This window comes from Pipistrellus kuhlii, unplaced genomic scaffold, assembly GCF_014108245.1.
Source record: "Pipistrellus kuhlii isolate mPipKuh1 unplaced genomic scaffold, mPipKuh1.p scaffold_m20_p_2, whole genome shotgun sequence".
In the NCBI taxonomy this organism is placed as follows: Eukaryota; Metazoa; Chordata; class Mammalia; order Chiroptera; family Vespertilionidae; genus Pipistrellus; species Pipistrellus kuhlii.
In genome coordinates this window covers 132,323,386-132,343,566 of record NW_023425515.1, presented here as the reverse complement: position 1 = coordinate 132,343,566, position 20,181 = coordinate 132,323,386, and the positions used below count along the sequence as shown (strand labels likewise).

Genomic DNA, 20,181 nt, shown 5'->3' with positions numbered 1-20,181 from the left:
TAACACAATATTAAGTAAAACATAAGACATAAACTCAGGGCCAACAAATACATGTTATTTGGTAAAACATTATTATATCAGTTTTGACTCTAAACAAATATAGTAAATAGAAAAAAAAACCCTCCTAATTATACTGTAGATTCAACATAAATTGAAGGCGTGCTAATACCCATTGGATGACTTTGTTTTTCAGGCTAAATAATATCTAGAATATAGAATTTAAAACTTGATCTTTTGCTGTAAATATAGAAAGAAAATTATAAACAAAATTATAACTGCTAATGCTATTGGCTTTTCATTAGAAATCAAACATTTAGCTGATTAAAGAACAGAAATAAAAAATATTGCCTGGCAAAAGTGGCTTAGTGATTGAGTATTGACCTATGAACCAGGGGGTCACAGTTCAATTCTTTGGTCAGAACATATGCTTGGGTTTTGGGCTCTCTCCCCGGTATGGGGTATGTAGGAGACAGCCAATCAATTATTCTTTCTCTTCATTGACGTTTCTATCTCTCTCTCTCCCTCTCCCTTCTTCTCTGAAATTAATAAAAATACATATTTTTTTAAAAAAATCTAGACAACTTAGTATCTTTCATTTTGCTCTGAATTCAGTAGAAGTAGCATAAAATAATCATGAATTAGACTTCTACTCAAGAAAGGATTGTGTTAATCACAAAGAATACTTTATTAAAATACATTCATAGAGACTATACTTTTGGGAAAGATTAGTCATGAAGTTTAAAAATTCATCTTTAGTATGCATAAATATGTTAATTGGTGTCTAATACTGGGATTCCATTTTTTAAAAGATGTTTTTATTGATTTCAGAGATGAAGAAAGAAGGAGAGAAAGATAGAAACATCAATGATGAGAAAGAATCATTGATTAGCTGCCTCCTGCACACTCCCTACTGGGGATCGAGCCAGCAACCAGGGCATGTTCCCTTGACTGGAATTGAACCCAGAATCATTCGGTCCACAGGCTGATGCTCTACCCACTGAGCAAAGCCAACTAGGACTGGGATTCCATTTTAAAAGAAACCTCTCCAAGCAAAAAGCAATAGGTCCTAGTGGCTTATACTAAATTATGTATACCAACAGAAATAGCTTCTTTGTAACACACACCAGAATACAAATACATTTTGAAAACAGTAATAGCAGGGGGGAAAGACAGGTACCAAATACAGCCAATGATTACTCACAATGTGGTAAGAGGACAGGAAGATAAATAATTCAGAGTCACAGATACTTCTGCACCTCCATTTTAGCTTGAGGTTTCATTATTATTCTACACCTAGACCCATTTCAGAGGTAAGCAAGTGAGAAAATTAAGTATTTTGTTTTATGTCTCCTTTGATTGTCTCACACTTCAATACAGGTGCTAACAAAACAAGAAGAAATAAGGACTGGAGGATAATGAATATGACACCTGACTAATCCAAAGCACAAACCAATTAGCCACTGAGTAATCAAAAATCAAAAACCCTTTAACCAAACTGCCTGGTGGATCACACATTTAATAACAATGCCTTTGAGGTTTCTTTGTTGTTGTTGTTTTGTTGTTGTTGTTGTTGTTTTAAATATATTTTACTGATTTTGTACAGAGAGGAAGGGAGAGAGATAGAGAGAGTCATCGATCAGCTGCCTCTTGCACACCCTCTACTGGGGATATGCCCGCAACCAAGGTACATGCCCTTGACCGGAATCGAACTCGGGACCCTTCAGTCCCCAAGCTGACGCTCTATGCATTGAGCCAAACTGGTCTCAGCAGCCTTTGAGTTTTGATAGGAAGCAGAAACACCATGAAAATTATGGACACATTTTAGATCAAACTCTTGGGTATAAACATATCAAAAGCATAAAATATAGATTGTTTGGTTTTAGGTCTAAACTTATCTAAACACAGCCACTGGACCCATCCTAAGCCCTCTATTCAAAAGTCATCTTCACTATACAGTGGCATAACTATGTATGGTTTCTATAAATTATATATTTAAAAAATGGGTTGTCATCATTAACTCTTGCTACTCCTACTGACTTATGCAGTCACCAGCTTAACTGGATCTTCTCCATTGGATTAAAATCAACCTGGATGTTGAAGCAAGCTCTCAGTTGTAGCAGAATGTGTTTCTGTGGCTGCACATCACTCTCTACCCCCAGAGACCTAACCTCTGTCTTTGAGGTACAGTGGTCAAGCATCCCAAACTGAATAGTAGCAAATGGATACCAATCAGAGGAAATTTCTTGGTATGATCCAAGTTCTAGTTTGTATGACAAACAATGGGGATGATCAGGATTTCAGTGTTTATCAGGAAGCCGGACTATCTTCCATACCATGGTAGGCACTCTCATAGTTTGCTGACCCCACAGTGACACGTGTATGATAGGTTTAGATTCAGGTTCATTGAAATCCCCATACATGCCCTCCAGTTCATTTGGGCCTTCAGGAACTTCTTCTTCTGGAGGTTCATGGTCCAGAAAGCCTTGGTCCACTGTGGCGGGACAGAAAGTGTACCATTATGTTGTCAAAGGGCCTCAAGGAACTGACATGGAATGAGGGCAGGTTGACAAAGCAACGGGGGCAGGTAAACAAAGGCCTGAAGCTCCACATGTGCATCCTGGACAACCACTACAGACTTTGGGAAAATAGAAGGTCTTCCCCATTATATGAGTTCTTGAAATGCATCAGCTCAAACCAGCAGGAATCCAGAGATACAAACTTAATGATTCTCCATTGCTCAAACTCTTGTGCTTTCACACACTTATGAAAATTATACTAAAAAATATCAATTCCCTTCTTTTATGGGTCAGTTTCAAAATAGTGTTCATTTCACTTTTGCAACTCAAGATCATTCAGTGTTAAAAATCACTTCCTGTTCCCATTCACAAAGCAGAGGCAAGAGATCTGAATTATCACAGCACTTTCAACCAATTTCCTTCTTCTTTAGTGATTTTTACCTCCAAAGTTGTCCACAATTTCAAGGAAAATGTCTTGCTCCTCATAGTTCATTCTTGGCTGTGAAACAGCTGGCAGCTTCATCAGCTCCTCTACAGTAGTCAGAAAGTTGAGAAAGTCATGGTACTCTGTGGACCTCAACTTTAGCATCTGTTCTATGTCTGGCTTGTGAACTAATTCTGTCTTAGAATAGAACTCTTTTTTTTTTTTTTTTTTTTCCCTGTGTAAGACTCCTGTTTAATCTTCACAGTATGGGTTTTCCCTGCCACACTAAAATTCTCAAGTTTGGGTTCAGAAAGTTGAGAACTCTGTAAATCTGTTTTCTAACCTCCTCTCATAATATTTTTGCAAAATTCCTCCAGGTAAGACTTCTTTAAAAGTTGGTAGCTACTGATGGGAAAACATCATGTTGTTCTTCTCAGAAATTCTCACATGAAAGACCATGCAGATTTGGGCTGACTTCTGAAAAGCATGTGGGGCACAAAATTAGAGGCTGTGTCTTCAGCATGCAAACACTGGGTAGACAAATTTCCAAATGAGTCTTGGTTCTCAGCTGATTGGTGATGGAAAGCTTCTTACAGATATAGCTGAGTGAACACTGATTTCAGCTTTTTGGATAAATTGTCATGTCTTTGCTGCTTGATGGGGGCCCTTTTTCAAATGTGAATTGGGAGGCATTGCCTTCTTCTTTCCAAAATGGACTTGAAAAGGCACAGTCCTGACAAAAATACTGAAAGTGGAGAACATCACTTTGGAACTCTAGGCTTTCGGCCTGTGGAGGACTAACTTCATCTGGAAGACCCGCTTTTGGAGCTGTAGGTGTACATGAGTGATCATTAGATAAGGAAGCCTGGTATAAACAGGTTGGTTTAGTAGGCAATAAGGAAGAATCTGCTCAGGTGTTATCGGTGGAATGTTTGAAAATAATTCTGGAATAGGATAGAGTACATGAGTCCCTGCTTTGAGGATGCCAGGAATTTGATAGGTGTAGAAAGAGGAGAGTTACTTGGAGGCCCTGGACTGAAGTAGAAGTCTATGATGAGAGATGGGAGAGGGGTACTACAGGTGGAGGAAGACCCACTGGGAAATTCCTTAGGACAGTGGCTCTTAACCTTCCTAATACCGCCACCCTTTAATACAGTTCCTCATGTTGTGGTGACCCCCAACCATAAAATTATTCTCATTTCTACTTTATAACTATAATTTTGCTACTGTTATGAATCATAATGTAAATATCTAATATGCAGGATGTCTTAGGCGACCCCTGTGAAAGAGTTGTTCGACCTCCACAGGGGTCATGACCCATAGGTTGATAACCGCTGCCTTAGGAGCAGAAAGGTTCAGCTTAAGTCTGCTTGGCCTATAGATGCCTTGATTCTCTGGAGAGAAATTCTTTGACTTCTGATAAGACTGAAATGCAGGGTCATCACCAAATGTGACCAGTTGCCTGGGTTCATAGAACACATCTTTGAAATCAGATTGTGATCTTGTCAATGAGTCAGATGTGTTGTCTGGACAGCACTGCTGAGGATCTGACTCAGGCTGCTGCCATCCACACTGGGATGAAAGGTGGGAGTTAGAGGGTCGGGGGGGAGGGGGGAAACTCTAGGTCTTTAGTGAAGATTCCAGCCAAACAGCAGCTTCCCATGGCATCTAATTTTTCTAGTCAGTGAAACAGGTGGCCCCAGTGAAAGAAGAAAATAACTAGAGAGAGTCTGCAAAAGCATCCTCAGGGAGAATGGTTTAATTGTCCTTGAATACTTTTTATGCAGTGTGGTATGAATTTAACTTTTTTAAAGAAATTATGTTCACGTTTTGCCAGAACAACAACAAAAAAAGTAATTGGTTTTCTAAAACTGAGTATATTAAATAAATAGTTCTTCATTGTGCTTTCAGTTTCTATCTGAATTATATTTTAGGAAATGCCATTTCAAATAGCCTTGAATTAACCTAAGAAATCGTTTGCCTGACTGAAAAAAACATTTATATTAGGACATTTAAAAGCAATATCTAGAAGTGCATGAAATGTAGAGGGAATAACAGTATTCCACTGCTTCCCTTCTTGTTGCTTTTCAAAAGCAAGTATATGACATTTATCTCTTTCAAATCTTTCTAAAACAGTATGGTTAATGTAGGAATTGACAGGTGGGCTATAATCAGGGAGGATGCCATGACTTACAATCATTATTTCTGGTTCTCTCCAACTTATGCTTCATGTAATAGCAAGTGATATTTTTAAAATGTAAGTTGAATAGAGTCTTTTTTTTCTGCCAATAAATCTTAAAAGCCTCCTTTTGCAATTATTGTAAAGTCCACTCTCTTCCATGATCTGCAAGATAACATACTCTGGCTCCTGCCTTGCCTCTCTCTAAACCTAGGCAATCTCTGCTTCACTGCATGGACCTTCCCCAATCAATAAATTTGCTTAAAATCTCCTTCTGCCTGGAATTCACTTCCTTTGTTATTTACTAACTCAACTGCACTCATATTAAAATGTCATTTTAACTCTCATTTTCTCAGGGAGGCATTTCTGACTAACTAATCTAGATTGGGTCATCTCACTTCTACACTTACCTATGCAACCTGTATTAGTCCTTTAAATGCTTGGCAAAAATTGAAATATTACACCTGTTGGTAAGACAATTAATTAATGTCTAACATGCATGAGCATGGGACCATGGCTATTTTGTTAACCACAGATCTAAATGTTTAAAAGTGCATTCTTTGTGTCATTCTTATCTACATTTGAGTTTGGTTCATAGCACCTTGGGTGTTTGACCTGGTAAAACAAAATGTGGAAAAATGCATCCTTCAGTGCTCAGAGATGACTTCGTGAATGTGAGCTCCTGTTACTATTCTATTTGTTACTATCATTGTCATCATCACCATCATTGTCATCTTATAATCCTGGGAAGAAACTTCTTTCCACTGTGAATCTGGGAAATCAGACAAGTTACCTGTTTCCAATATGCAATTATGGGACAGACATAAAATAGACATATACATTCCAAAAGAGAAAAATTGGAAGGAATAAAGAAGTTTTGGGTCCTAAGGAAGTCAGAAACCTAGTACAACAAATTACATTAGATTTTAAAGTTTGAGAATGATCTATTCTGGCTCCATACTCTGTCCTTCTTGCCCCATTGGAGTGGTATACCTGTCCACCAAGACCACCTACGCAGCAGACCAAGGCCCTTGCACTGGGTTGCAGACCTGCCTTCTGGAACTGAGGAGGAGATGATCCTGACCCATGGGTGCCAGGACCAGCCTGACAGGTTGAACCAGGCTGAGGTAGGGAGGTGGGAATTGAGAAAAGAAAAAAAGACAGGAAAGTGGGATTGGGAGGACTACAGGTAGTGACTGGAGCAACTTTATTAACTGCGTAATGCTTTTTATACACAAAACACTGTTAGGAGGTCTGTCAAGAGGGATGTATTCTTTGTTCCTTTTAATCTCTAAGTGAGAGACAGAGCAGAAGGACAAATTCTCAGTACAGCAAATCAGGCAGATTCTCAGTACAACAAATCTCAGTAAATAGTTACAGACTTCTTTGCAAGCCATAAAAGGTTGCTCTCATTCTACAAAGGTTGCTCTCATTTTACTAATAGTAACCATCCAGACAAGTCTGGGAAAATTGTGTGGGTAGGAGGCCAACCTTGCTAGCCCATTCGGATGCAAGGACCATGTCAGCTTACACCCGGTCTCCAACACATGGACCTGTGTCTTTTGGGATCACAGGCAGTAGCAACCCCACTGGCTGTGACATCTGTGGCTCTACCCTCAAAGACCTTCTTCCTCCATTTGGTCATAGATATGTCACTTTTGGTACAGGCTGCCATTAGTTTTGCTAATTTGAAATTCTCAAAAAACATGTTGGCCTCCTAGGGGTCCAAGCCATTAGAGAAGGTCTTTCATAGAGTATTCCTGGATAACTACATCCTGATTCCTGGTTTCTACTGAGATGGTTGAATGGATCTACAGCCAAATATCCAATATATTTAGCAAATGGTTGTCCAGCCACACCCTTGGCACTATTTTCAGAACATGCTACATGGATGGGCTTAGAATCATTCAAATCATCCAAATCAAGTGCTCATTGCTTTTTGCTTAATGATTACTTCAATTTTTCTGTCTCCTCTTGCATCTTACCTAATAATAGACAAACATGTAAATTGACCATTACCTCTGCTAAGCCCAGAGCCAATCAGAGTAAGTGTGCAAACTAGAAGACCAAAGATGGCAGCATCCCAGCTGGTACAGGCACAGAGTGCCCAGGTGGGGCAGGATGCCTGCTATGAGAGGGAGGGCGGGGGCAAAGGGATCTACAGGAGCAGAGTGCCACAGTGAAGACAAGACTGCAGACTCCCATAATTTGCAGAGAAGAGGAAGATGGCAGACTCCAGCCAAAGTCTGCATCAAAGACAAAGAAGGCAGACTCTGGCCAGAGCAAAGGCCTGGGTCCCGGGATGGAAACGGGTGCTGGTAGACAAGGGAAGGAAGACCTGTTGCATGAATCTCTTCATGCAATGGGCCTCTAGTTTTACACAGAGAAAATAGGCCACACATTCAAAAACTTTTCTTACAAATCTCCTCAGTTAAATATTTAATTTAATTACTTTTAAGTTCCAATTTCCACAAAACACTAGAATACAATTTGATCAAGTTCTTTACCACTTTATAACAAAGATTGCTTTCTTATAGTTTCCAGTAGTAAGTTCCCCATTTTGTTCAGGACCTCATGAGTGGCAAGTTTAACATTCACACTTCCAACAACATTTTATTCATGACAAAATACAAATTCTCTAAGATGGCAGAAGCTCTTATTAAATAAGTCTCCCTCTTATTTCTGAGCTCTCACAAGAATCACCTTTAATGTTCATATTTCTATCAATAGTCTTTTTAAGACAATCTAGAAATGTTGTATTATTCACTCAAAACTCTTCTAGCCTCTGCTTGTTATCCAATGCCAAAGCCTCCACATTTTTATGTATTTGTTACAACATCCAGGTACCAAAATCTACATTATTTTGCCAAGCCTTCCATAACAAACTACCACAAACTGGGCCACTTAAATAACAAAAATTTATTCTTTCACAGTCCTGGAGGCTAGAAATCTAAAAGGAAGATGTTAGCAGAGTTGTTTTCTTCTGAGGACTATGTGGAAAAGATATGTTCCAAGCCTCTTTCCTTGGCTAAAAGTAGCCATTTTCTTTCCATGTTTCTCCTCTTCCTCTTCTTCCTGTTCCTCCTCCTCCTTAATTTTTTTCTCCTCTCCAAATATGAACTTTGCACTTATACTTAGTTTTGGTTACATGCAGGTTGAGGATCACATTTTTCAATAACTTAAAAATATCATTGCACTTTTGTCTGACCTCCATTGATACTGCCAAGGAGTCAGCTTACTATTTAAAAAAAATTATCCTTTCTCTGTAAACACCTTTAGACAATTTACATTTGTATTGTATAATTTAGTTCTGATTTATCCAGGTGTGAATTTATTTATTTTTCTACTTTGATTCCAGGTGTTTCTTACATTTTCCCTGATTTGTGTCATTCAATCTCTCTTCAATTGACTCTAACCTGCTGTGGAATTTATCTTCTGAATTTTTACATTAATAATGCTAATTTTAATTTTAGTAGTTCACCGGATCATTTTAAATGCATTCTGCAGTTTTTATACCTTACTAATTTTTGCAGATATTTCAAGCTCATCTTGTATTTCCATATGCCTAGGAGATACTCAAAATCGCTTCCTCTTCCACAACACAGTTGTTAAATTTATTTGGTAGTTATAGTATACCAGTCAGCATTCTCCAGAGTTGTATGTGTGTTTATATTATAGGCTGCAAACACACACACACACACACACACACACACACACACACACACCAATACAGAAAGGAAAAGAATGAGAGGGGGAGAGGAAAGAGAGGCAGAGACAGAGGCAGAGATTTATTTTAAGGAACTGGATCAATTGTAGGGCTGACAAATTCCTGCAGGCTAAAAATTTAGGTAAGAGCATACAGTGCATTCTTTACTTCAAAATCTATAAGACACCAAGTTGGAAACACATCAGGATTTCTATATTACCATCTTAAAGAAATTCTTCTTTAGGCAATCTCAGTCTTTGCTTTTGAAGTCTTCAGCTGATAGATTGAGGCCTGCTCACATTATGGAGAATAAACTGCTTTATTCAAAGATTCCTGCTTAAAATGTTAATTACATCTAAAAAAATAAATATCACATTTACACTCACGTTTTACCATACAACTGGGTACCATAGCCTACCTAGGTTGACACAAAACTAATGTGCCACCTGTTGCCACCTATTACACTGTTACTGGTGGGAGTGGTCCACTATCTGGAGGATAACAAAAAGCATAATAATGGCTACCATCAGGCACAGCAGTCCCAGGATATCAACACACTGCATGGTTTGCAGGTGTCAGGGTCTTCAAGAAAGATATAACTCACACAGAGAAGAGATCAGTTTCAATAGCAAGCACTATTCTCCCATGGCCAGCAGGCCTTGCCTTGCAGCTAGTACAGGGAGATTGTCTGCACACAGCTCTCTTGGGTTGCAAGTGAAGGACACCCTTCTCTCACCTCCAGGGGATAGCAGTGGAGATGGCAAGGTGCAATGTGACACACTATTTAAGAATAGTGAAAAAGCACTCATCAAGCCCAGAAAAATATTCCCAAACAAGGCAATAAGCTGAGCATAGGTGGTGTGACCTCCTAACCTTTATGTAATGAAATGTTCCAGGCCAATGGTGTCTCTTATGCAGCTGTGCAGGGGTCAGAAGAGTGTATTCATTAGACTGCCTTTACCAATAGTTCACTCCCACACCCTGATCAGCTGCTAAAAATATCAGAAAAAGCACATCAAATCTGGGAAGACCACTGCCATCCAAACTTTGGAGGCAGAGCTGGTTCTGATATGGTCCCTGAACATCTTACATGAGTACAACTTGCTCACAGAACCTCCCTTTCATTTGGACACAGCATTTCATCGGGATCACTAAGAGAACCAGACACAGCAGCATGATCAGTCCTCCCTGGAGGATGGAACTAAACTAAGAACTTCATGAATCTGAACTAAGCCAATTAAAGAGATTTAAAAAAAAAAAATGTCTAGGTGGGACTGTGGGTATATTGCTGATAAGTGTCCCACTGAAGTATGAATCTTCTGCAGTTTAGTTTCTATGTTCTCTGAGCTGTTGATGTGTACACTCCAAAGGTGTAGGCAACAATACACCTGTTCTGCAAACATATAATTGAGAGTTATTCAGTTATCCATTACCATCCTAGCTACTGAGTTTAATGGTCTTGTTAGATATGAAACGTGGAAAAGTCCAAGTGATTGTATACTAGCCAGACTATTACAATGGCAATGTGGATTGAGAGAAGTCAGTCTGTGGTTGAGTTGGCCTCCTCTCACCACAGCTGTGCTGATTCTTTTCAAGGTATTTTTTTGCTATGCATGGCAAAGGCTTTTGTAGGAATGAGAAGGGGAAGCATTAATGATCCCCCTCTTGCTTTCTGCTCCAAGAATCTTCTGAGGCAGCAGTTTCTCTTGAACAATGACCAGGGGTGAAGACTGCCTAGCTATAGCTATAGTTCTCTGTCCAAGTTCTTCTGAGGCTACAACTTCTATAAGGACTCACTGACCCGGTTACATGACCCAATATTACTCACATGTACTGATGGTATAGGAATTCCAAGTTGACTGTTGATATTCTGTCTCCCCTCTCACCATCAGCATTGGATCTTATAGGAAGGAAGCATCTGAAAGTAACATTTCCTTGAAGTTTGAATTAGAAGACCCTTTTGATGGTGCCTGGACCACAAACCACACTTGGGTATTATGTTTTATTGGATAAAAAAAAAAAAAAGAATAGTGAGAGAGAGAGAGAGAGAGAGAGAGAGACAGAGAGAGAGAGAGAGAGGACACAGAGAGAGAGACAGAGAGAGAGGAGAGAGAGAGAGACAGAGAGAGAGACAGAGAGAGAGAGAGAGAGAGAGAGAGAGAGAGAGAGAGAGAGAGAGAGAGAGAGAGATGGTTGAGATAGAGATTTTTCAGGCACAGGCTAATCAGGTGACTAACCAGCCCTCTATGTACTTCAAGCTCAGTATTTCCCAACATGCATTGCAGTGCTGTGTTTAATGTCCAAATGCTTTTTTTTTTTTTTTCCAAAGACAAGAGTATCACCTAGAAACCTATTCTACCTGATGGCCTTTCATAGCTATTGTGTGAGCTATGCATGTTATCATTTTATCACCACATTGCCTGAAGATGATAGGACCCTGAAAAGTCCATCTTATTCTAGGGATCACATTCATTGCTGAATAGATTGTGCAGAGAATGCAATACATTGATTAGATTGGTATTTGCTGGATATATGAACACATGGCAGAGTTGTTTTCCTAAAGCCACAATAATCATGAACATAATACACTGGAATGGCAGCAGTCACATATCCAGAATATGCAGATAGGTACCATGAAACTGTGATTGGGAACTAGTAGTCCAGTGTTGTCAATTTGCCACATACAGATGTACGGCTCATGCATTGTTAAGTCCTACTGTGCCACTCTGTGATGTCCAGGCCCATTGGTAGCAGTCACACAACTGTGCTGCAACTCTGGCTTCAATTTTTTTCTGGGGCTAGTCCATGTGATCTGGCTCATTCCTGAATCTGAGGTGGGCATCTATGTCCTGTTCTGTTGTAGACCCAATTTGCTGAGTGCATGCTCAATCAGTTTGTGAATTTCTCTTGTGTTCCTTTTTGAATAGTCACCATGAGTGGTGGGTAGCCCTCTTTTCCAGTTCTCAAGCTGCTGCCACAGCCCTGTTGCCACAGGCTGTTCACAATTGCTCATTTTTTTCTGAGACTTTTTCTACTTCTGGTAATACATCATCTCTAGTTCATCATCCAGGGGGCATCTATTTCAACTTTATGCAAGGAATTATCATGAGACATGATAAAGAACAGAAATCAGTCCCAAAATATCTGGAAAGGACCTCCATTCCTTTTCACAGGAATTCACTTCCAGAGCTCATTTCACATGCTAAGTCATGATAGACTTATTCACTATATTGAGAATACTCATTATACCAAAATACATTCCTCTAACTCAAACATATCACCTCAAAGAGCATGCTCTCCCAAAAGGGAAAATGGGCCAAGGACTGATTCCACTCACTTACCACAACACTTAAGTGGTTTTTCAGGGCTAGCTAAGACTATATTTTGTCATTTTCTGGAATTTACAGTATGATGTTGATCTCTAGGTTTTGGGATGTAAAGACTCAGAAACAGAGCTAGATATACCTTCTCTTATAATTCTCTTCCCAAATTTAATATTATTCAAAATTCAGCTATAAACATAGATTTTACTAAGCATGTGAGCTAGGGATACATATTTCTTTGCCTATCAGTTTTGTGAAGAACAACAAACCTTCCATTCCTCCAAAGCCTTTCTTTCTAGCACTTGAATCCATCTCTCGCTCCTCCACCTATTCTATTTTCTTTTCCCAGTTCATCATTTTGTTTTTAAGAGCAAATCCAACTTTAGCAAAGCAAGGTAGCCGTCATTTTTCATGGTTTACCTCTCTGCTGCAACTTGCAACCTGGACCTCTGCTTCAGCAGGCATTTCAAATTATTTTTCATAAACATGCCAGTACCCATATTCCTCTCGATCAAGAATTGTTGGACCTGTCTTAAAATAATAATGCTTTATTATTTAATAATGTGGTACCCAGTAGTTATTCTGCTGCAACAGAGAAAGAGGCTGTATATAAAATTTTGACATGTACATATAAGGAACTGTTTGACATTGAAATTGGGTCTCAAAAGAACTGGTGGCCCAGAAAGAAACTCTCTACAGATTGATTCACATGCCTTTCAGCATAACGATTATTGCTTGTCTCAGTTTTTATTCTTATAAGTATATTTCCAGCAGGACATGATCTCACTCATCTAGGGGAAATGGTGAACAACATAGACTGATGAACAAGAACAGACCCAGAGATAAGCAGCCATGTGTAAGACTGTTGGACCTTAAAGGGAGGGTGGGTATAAAAGGGAGAGATCAACCAGAGGACTTATGTGCATACATATGAGCCTAACCAGTGGTTGAGGACAATAGGGGGTTGGGGGCATGAGTGGAGGGGATTGGAATGGGGGGTTGAGGACAAATATGTGATACCTTAACCAATAAAGAAATTAAAAAAAATTTTTGAGTATTGCAAATAGTGCACAGGTACCCTTGTTTTAGAAATTCTGAGGCAAAACATACCATAGCTGGACAAGAGTAAAATTAAATACACATTTTGTCGGCATTGGTGCCTGGTGAAGTTCTTAGCCAAGCCATTGCTGCCCATGCCATCAGATTTTTCGAGACCATGAAACAGGCAGTCCCAATGGAAGAAGGAGGTGTCTGCAAAGGCATCCTTAAGGGACAATGTTTTAGTTGTCCTTGAACACTTTTTATGCAGTCTGCTATGAATTTGGAACTTAAAATAATTAGTTCTTATTTTTCTAGAACTGAAAAGTAATGGATTTCCACGAATTAAGCTTATTGTACAAATAGCTCTTCATTGTTTTCAGATTCAATCTGATTACAATGATGGGAAATGGCATTTCAAGTGGACTTGAATGGCCTAGGAGATTGTTCTTTTAGCTCCAAAATCTTTATGGGAGCTCATTTCAAAAATGACTAGTCAACGTCTTAGAAAAAGAAAGTAGAATGTTGGTCATCAGAAGGTATAGAGAGGAGGAAATGGTGAGTTGTTTAATAGGTGTAGAGTTTCAATGTTGCAAGATGGGAAAAGTTCTGAGATCTATTATAGAACGATGTGACTATTCTCAACACTACTGAACTGTAAACTTAAAAATGGTTAAGATAATAAAAAAAATGGCTGAAAGAGTGTATAATTTGGAGGGTAAGAAGAGAAGCATTATATTTGGGAGTTACAGTAACTTCCTTTGTTGTTTGTGGAGTCCACGGGCTTATTTTAAACTAGTTTATTTGCTTCTAATAAAACACTCAGTCCCCTAAGATGGAAAATCACTTAGAATATTTATTTAAAATCAAAAGCCTTTTGCACTAAACTCATTCTGTGACTCAGAGATACAGAGCTGCAAAGCTCAATCCCAGCTCTGTGAGAGACGATGCACTTTGTAGTTGTTTTTCCCAATACATTTATCAAGAGCCTAGCACCAGTTCCTGAATGTAAAATATAATGTTATTTGGGATCTTGTTATATTTTGGTTCCAGCAGATCCAAGAACACAACATTCTCAGCATATCTTTACTTTGTTGACTACAAATTACAGGGGAAAAAAGTATTACTCCTCAAAATTATAAATAAATGTTAAATTCATTAATTCATCCAGTTATTCATCTATTTCTTCATTCTTTGAATCACAACCTGCAGGGGCTGACCAGCAGCAGACCTGAACAACAACTGAAAGATTACTCTGACACTTGTTTTTGTGAAAGAAGAGGTTAAGGGACTGCTTGGCTTGAGAAACCAAACAGCCCTGTTCGCCTGACTCCTTAGGGCCTTTATTGTACAGTAGCTTGTATTAAAATTAACTTCTAGATACTATCAGCAGGGTATGCATCCCTGTGAAGACACATACGTCTGCAGTGTCCTTTAAGCAAGGACATATAAAGACTAAAACATAAAATACGCAGAAGCTCAGATCATTCCAATGAGCCCTGGAAAAGTCAAGGTAGTGGTTTCTGCCTTCAGCCAGCTCCCTCTAAAGGCCCTGACCTTTTGGAGATTCCTCCTTTCAAACTTTCCTTGGGCTTGATTTCTCTTTAAATTCCTGCCTACTTGTTCCCAAAAATTAAGGTCTAGCATTCCAACACCAAGGAACAGAGGATTATCCTATCTAACAAAAGAATAATATGAGAATTGACCATACCTCCACTACATCTAAGAGCCATACCCAACAGACAATCAGGAGTGAGTATGCAAATTAACCCAAACAAGATGGCTGTGGCCACAGAGAGAGCAGGATGCTTGGGTTACCCTGGCAATAGAAGAAGCCAAGCTTTCCACCTGCCTTGGCCTCCACTTAAGGCTACAAAGTTTCAATTATAGAAGATAAATTAACACCAACAAAAATGGTGGCAGTCACAAAGCTGAAGAAAGCAAGAGGCTTGAGTTGCCCCTGTCGATGGAGGAAGCCAGGTTTCCACAGCCCTGGCTTGCCTTGACCTCTGCTCAAGGCTACAAAGTTTCAATTATAGAAGATCAATAAATCCCAGATAGCAGGGCCTCTGTTTGGGTTGCCGGGGAGTGTGACCACAGGCCCCTCATTCAGGCTGCCCCACGCCCCAAGGGAACCCCCACCTTGATCTGGGACACACTTCAGGGCAAACCAGCTGCCTCCCACCCATGCACTAGGCCTCTATCCTCCTATCTAATAAAATAATAACATGCACATTGATTATTACTCCAACACACAAGATGGTTGCCCCAATGTGGTCAAAGATGACTGACCCCATGTGGACACAAATGGCCAGTAGGGGAGGGCAGTTCGGAGGGACCAGGCTTGCAAGGGAGAGCAGTTAGGGGTGACCAGGCCTGCAGGGAAGGGCAGTTAAGGTCAATTATGCTGGCAGGGAAGCAGTTAGGCATCAATAAGGCTGTCAGGGGAGTGGTTAGTGGGTGATTAGGCTGGCAGACAGAAGCAGTTAGGGGCAATCATGAAGGCAGGCAGGCAAGCAGTTTGGAGCCAGCAGTCCTGGATTGTGAAAGGAATGTCCGACTGCCCCTTTAGGCCCAATCCTACCTGTAAATTATAACAGCCTGTAACAGGCTCTTTAGTTGTTCTGTAACAGAGGCACCACTTGCTTTTAATAACTGTTTAAGCACTGTGATATATTGATGTTGTTCTGTGGACAGCTGTTGTCCCATTGTGAAACCTTAGCTGAGAAACAATCCCCTCAAACTTGGAAATAACAAGTTGGCTCCAATTACTTACTGTGCAGTTACTTTCGTTTTCAAGGTTTCTGCCTCATCATTGTTGTGTTCAATCCTCACACAGTGAACCACTTGCAGGGGGTGACAGGCAGACCCTGAGCATTGACTGAATGATTACTCTGACCCACGTTTCTGTGAAAGAGAGGGCTAGAGACTGCTTGGATTGAGAAACCAATCAGCCCTGTTCACCTGCCTCCTTAGGCTTTTATTGTAGCAATAGCTTTAACTAAAATTAACTTCTATATACTATCAGCAGGGTAAGCATCCCTGAGAAGACACGTGCATCTGCAGTGTCCTTTAAGCAAGGACATCTAAAACAAAAAGTTGGAGGCTGGTAAAGAGATTGGAGATTGAAGAGAACTAGACACAGGGATAAAAAGAAACCCAGAAGAGTGTGGTGCCATAGAAGCCAAGTAAAGAAAGAATTTCAAGGAGCAGAGAGATATCAACTATGAGACAAGATGTCAAACAGGGAACTAAAATGGATTTAAAGCAACATCCATTCTCATACAAAATGAAGTTCATTGGTAAACATAATAAGAGCATTCCGTGGACAGTTAAGGTTGAAAACGGTGAGAAGTCAATTGAAAAGAAAAGTGGGAAGAGTAAAATTGGGAAAGGAAATTAAGACAAAGTATTTTAGCTTGAAGAGGAGTAAAAAGAAAAAATAAGGTCGTAGTCATAATGAGATATGGAGTCCAGAGAAAAATTTTAAGATGACAGATATTCAAGCACGTTGGTTAGTTAATAAGAATATCATAGTTAAATATCACATGAAAGCAAAATTTCATGTGGCAGATGTAACTCCAAGAGCTTAATGCCCGGTGGGTTAGAAGAGATGTGTGAGAGCACTAGTTTGGGAGATTTTCCTTTTATAGGAAGCAGAAACATAGACGTACGAATTAGGAACAGAAAAAGGTCAAGGTGCAAGTTTGCTGGTGAGAACTAGAATTAGAAAATGTGTCTAATAAGAAATCTGGGATCTCCCTTCCTGTGACCCTAGAGAAGTAGTGAGACGCTGAGATTCATCTGGAGTTAAGCAAACAGCTTCTGTCACAGGACTTCACTCACCACACTTTTCTCTTGCAAGACAGTTCATCAAATAGGGTTTTCCTGTGCGATACAGCCCAGTGATGGCCACAACCACCACTGGTTGAGAAATCTTGTAAAGAATCTTTAATGCTTTCTGGTTCACTGACATCTGCTCATCTTTGTTTTCCACCAAACACATGGGGGCCAACATGATGGGTCCAGATGCCATGGCAACCTGCAAAGCCAAAGTAGTTTCTCTGTAGTAATAACATCACAAATTCACTCTCTGCTTCAAGGTTAGTCAAAGCATGTGCACATCAGCAAAGGGCCTGTGGGACCTCTGTACTTTTCTATGGCACAAAATGTAGAATAACATTTGATGATAGTGATGAAACACTAGATACTAAGTTTTACTTCCATAATAAAACAAAAATTCAAGCAATGATTCTCATTCACTGCTGAGCTCTGTGACAGATGCATTCATTACAAAGCTGACCTCACTGCTCATTATAAAAACCTTGCAAATTTGGACTTATTATACCCACTTTGCATGTGTAATCAATACAGTTCAGAAAGACTGAGGGATATGCTCAAATTTATATGTGAACAAGTGCTATGTCCTGGATGTGAAATCAAGGGAAACTATGCCACTATGTATGCTTTGCAATCACTTATCTCGCAGAATAAACTTCCTCAACAACATTGATTACTCCATATTCTCCTACAAATAGTTTTCTTAATTTCTTTTACAGTCTGTTCATAGTTAGTATATAGAAATGCAACTAATGTTTGCATATTGACTGCTTCTTTGGTGAATTGGTTTATTTTAACGTTTTATGTGTGGAATCTTTAGTTTTCTACACATAAAATCATATCATCTGTGAACAGAAATAATTTTACTTCTTCCTTTCCAATTTGGATGCCTTTCTTTTTCTTGCTAAATGCTCTGGTTATAATTTTTCAGTAAAGTGTTGAAATGAAAGTGATGAAAAAAGACATTCATGTCTAGCTCCTGATTGTAGAGAAAAAGCTTTCAATCTTTCACCATTATGATGTATGCTGTGGATTTCTCATATATGACTTTTTTACATGGAGGTATTTTTCTTCAATTCCTATTTTGCTGCGTGAAAGGGTGTTGAATTTTGGCAAATGTTTTTTCTGCAAAGCTAGAGATAATTATGTGCTCCTCCCCCCTCCTCCCACCTTATTCTACTAATTTATTCTATACTACATTGATCAATTTTTGTATGTTGTAATATCCTTGCATTACAAGAATAAGCACCACTTGGTCAGGGAGGGTCATGGAACATAATTGTTTTAATGTGCTACTAAATCTGATTTGCTGGTATTTTCTTGAGGATTTTTGCATTGATATTCATCAGGGACATTAGTCAAAAGGTTTCCTTTCTGATAGTGTCATTGTGTATTTTTGGTATCAGCATAATATTAACCTTATAGAATGATTGAGAAAGAATTTCCTCCTCTTCAATTATTTTAAATTGATTGAGAATTGGTGTTAGTTCTTCAGTGCTTGGTAGGAATCAATAGTAGAGCCATCAGGTGTTTTTCTTTTTTTAGTTTTTTTTTAGTCAGGACATTTTTTATTTCTAATTAAATATCCTTGCCAACTGTAGGTCAAAAATAATTTTCTTTGTGATTTCACCTTTGCAGGTTTTGTTTTCCTAGGAATTTGTCCATTTCATCTAAGTTATCTAATTTGTTGGTTTGCAACTGTTCATAGTATTCTCTTTTATCGTTGTTTCCTACAGAATTGGTATTAATCTCCTTTCTGGGATTATCTCAAGGGAGTTTACGTAACTTTTCTCATTTCAGTATTAGTGCCTTCTCTCTCTCTCTCTCTCTCTCTCTCTCTCTCTCTCTCTCTCTTTTAATCAATCTAGCTAAAGGTTTGTTAGATGATTGATCACTTCAAATAACTAGCTTTTGGTTTTTTTATTTTCTCTATTGTTTTTCTATTCTCTATTCTAATCTTCATTATTTACTTCCTTCTGTTCAGTTTGTTCTTTTTTTCTAGTTATTTAGATTAGAAAAAAAAGTTAAGAGTTTTAACCCCATCCTCCCCACCCCCCCCTTAGTACTGCTTTCACTGTATCCCATAAGTTTTGGTATGTTATGTTTTTATTATCATTTGTCTCCAAGTATTTTTTCAATTTCTGAAGTGATTTATTCTTTGATCTATTGGTTGTATAAGAGTGTGTTATCTATTCCCACAAATTAGTTAAGTTTCCAGTTTTATTTCTGTTACTGATTTCTAACTATATCCATTTTAATCAGGGAAGGTACTTTGTATGGTATCTATCTTTTTATATTTATTAAGACTTGATTTTTGAATAACATGTGCTCTATTCTGGAAAATGTCCTATGTGCTCTTGAGATGAATGTGTATTCTGCTGTTATTTATAGAAGGCTCTGTTAGACATAAGTGGTTTACTGCATTGTTCAACTCCTCTGATTCTTTAATTAACTTCTGCCTGATTTTTCTATCCATTATTGAGAGTGAGATATTGAAGTCTCCAACCATTTTAGTAGAACTGTTTATTTTCATTTCTATTCAATTTTTGCCTTGTATATTTTGAATTTCTTTTTTTTAAATATATTTTATTGATTTTTTACAGAGAGAGGAAGGGAGAGAGAGAGTTAGAAACATCGATGAGAGAGAGTCATCGATCAGCTGCCTCTTGCACACCCCCTACTGGGGATATGCCCGCAACCAAGATACATGCCCTTGACCGGAATCGAACCCGGGACCTTTCAGTCCCCAAGCCGACGCTCTATCCATTGAGCCAAACCGGCCTCGGCTGAATTTCTGTTATTAGTTGCATAAGTGCTTACACTTACTATACTTGAATGGTTCCCAATCACCATTCCAACAATCGTTTAACAAACCTTTAGCTAGATTGATTAAAAACAAAAATTGATTATTGAACCTCTTCTTAATATTATAATGTCCTTCTATGCTTTTGGTAACTTTTGTGACTTTTAAAGTTTAGTTTGTCTGATATTCATATATCCATCCATGCTTTTCTTTCGTAACTGTTTTCATGAAACATCTTTTCCCACCATTTCACTTTCAGACTATTTTTGTTTTGAATATAAAGTAAGTCTCTCATAGACACCATGTAGTTTTTCATGTTTGTTTTAAAATGAATTCTGGCAATTTCTATTTT

General features: G+C 38.7%; 1 protein-coding gene and 1 pseudogene across 1 annotated transcript in view; both read right to left on the bottom strand.

Moving 5' to 3' along the window:
- The window catches only part of LOC118724004 (guanylate-binding protein 7), a 290,363-nt gene that overhangs the window by 130,566 nt on the left and 139,616 nt on the right, over window positions 1-20,181 (bottom strand). The gene's annotated exons all lie outside the window — the stretch shown is intronic.
- LOC118724000 lies at window positions 2,046-4,525 on the bottom strand (annotated as a pseudogene).